This window comes from Panthera tigris, chromosome X (genome assembly GCF_018350195.1).
Source record: "Panthera tigris isolate Pti1 chromosome X, P.tigris_Pti1_mat1.1, whole genome shotgun sequence".
NCBI classification, from domain to species: domain Eukaryota; kingdom Metazoa; phylum Chordata; class Mammalia; order Carnivora; family Felidae; genus Panthera; species Panthera tigris.
In genome coordinates this window covers 87,966,121-87,968,224 of record NC_056677.1, presented here as the reverse complement: position 1 = coordinate 87,968,224, position 2,104 = coordinate 87,966,121, and the positions used below count along the sequence as shown (strand labels likewise).

Sequence of the window (2,104 nt, the reverse complement as noted above, 5' to 3'; positions counted from 1 at the left end):
CTAAGGCAAAGGAAACAAAAGCAAAAATAAACTATTGGGAGTACATCAAAATAAAAAGCTTCTGCACAGCAAAGGAAACAATAAACACAACTAAAAGGCAACCTACTGAAGGGGAGAAGATATTTGCAATTGACATATCTGATAAAGCTATCCAAAATATATAAAGAACTTATAAAACTCAACACCGAAAAAAAAAACCCTACAAATAATCCAATTTAAAAATGGGCAGAAGAAGCTTTTCACAGTGGCAGTATGGTAGCCAATGAGGTTTATCCAAGGTGCGATTATTGCTAATTGAAAACTTTTCCCAAATGGGCAGAAGACATGAATATACATATATCCAAAGACATACAGATGACCAACAGACCCATGAAAAGGTGCTCAACATCACTCATCATCAGGGAAATGCAAGTCGAAACCACAATGAGATGTCACCTCACACCTGTCAGAATGGATAAAACAAAAAACTCAAGAAATGACAAGTGTTGGCAAGAATGTGGGAAAAAAGGAATCCTCATGCATTGCTGGTGGAAATGCAAACTGATGCAGTCACTGTGGAAAATAGTATGGAGGTTCTTCAAAAAAACTAAAAATAGAATTATCATATGATCCAGTAATCGCACTACTCAGTATTTACCCAAAGAATATGTAAACACTAACTTGAAAGGATATATGCACCACTACGTAGCATTATTTACAATAGCCAAATTATGCAAGCAGCTTAAGTGTCCATTGGTAGATGGATAGATAAAAAAGTGATACACACGCAAACACACACAAACACACACACACACACACACACACACACATGCGCGCGCATGCATACACATTATTCAGCCACAAAAAAGAATGAAATCTTGCCATTTGCAACAACATGGATGGATCTAGAGACTTCAATGCTAAGTGACATAAGTCAGAGAAAGACAAATACGATATGATTTCACTCATATGTGCTATTTAAGAAGCAATACAAATGAACAAGGGGAAAAAAGAAACAAACCAAAGGAGAGACTCTTAACTATAGAGAACAAACTGCTGGTTAGCAGAGGGTAGGTGGCAGGTGAGATGCGTGAAATAAGTGAAGGGGATTAAGAATACACTTATCTTGATGAGCACTGAGTAATAAATGGAATTGTTGAATCACTATATTGTACACCTGAAACTAATTAAACATTGTATGTTAGCTATAGTGTAATTAAAGTAAAATCAAAATTAAACATTTTTAAAAAGAGGGGCGCCTGGGTGGCTCGGTCGGTTAAGCGTGCAACTTCAGCTCAGGTCATGATCTCGTGGTCTGTGGCTTCAAGCCCCGTGTTGGGCTCTGTGCTGACAGCTCAGAGCCTGGAGCCTGCTTCCGATTCTGTGTCTCCCTCTCTCTGTCCCTCCCCCGCTTGTGCTCTTTCTTGTTCTCAAAAATAAATAAACATAAAAAAATTTTAATTCTTTTAAAAAGAAACAAAGTGATTCTCCTCTCCAAAGAAAGGAATCCTCCAGTTTTCCCAACTGCCTTTGGATCAGCAAGGAGAAATAGCTATATGTATTCATAAATGATTGTTCAATCTCATTCTTAGTAGACACTAGAGTCACACTCAATACTTTTAATTGCTTCTAGTTTCCTACCACTCTCTGTCAGGTTAATAAAACATCTCAGGTGGGACCTACCAATTGAACACATTTTCTCCTTCTCTTTTAACCATATGCCTATCTCTTAGGGACCCTTAACTTCTCAATATGCCTTTAACTGCAGTCCTTCCACACTCCCTAACCTATTCAGAATGGACCTTTGAGCAAAATGGAGAGCTACTATAAGGTATGTACTCAAAGGCTGTTTCTTGATCTCCTAGACTCTGATAACCCAGTATGCCATCTTACTGATAACTTCCCTCAACTACTTGAGTACCACCTATAGATTACTCCTGAGTCCCCTTAAAATTACTTCAGTTTTCTGAATTAATTTCTTCAGTACCCAATGTCCTTTGGGCTCCATCTACAGACAAGGGAAAAATGAAGGACATAGAACCTTTATAAGTCTGTATTGAGCCCACAACACCTCTGCCTAAATTGGCCAGTATCCCCTAAAACCTGAAATCACTAGAGGGAGTAT

General features: G+C 38.2%; 1 pseudogene; it reads left to right on the top strand.

The window, feature by feature from the left end:
• Positions 1–233: 233 nt before the first annotated feature.
• Positions 234–358, top strand: LOC122235651 (annotated as a pseudogene).
• Positions 359–2,104: the final 1,746 nt, after the last annotated feature.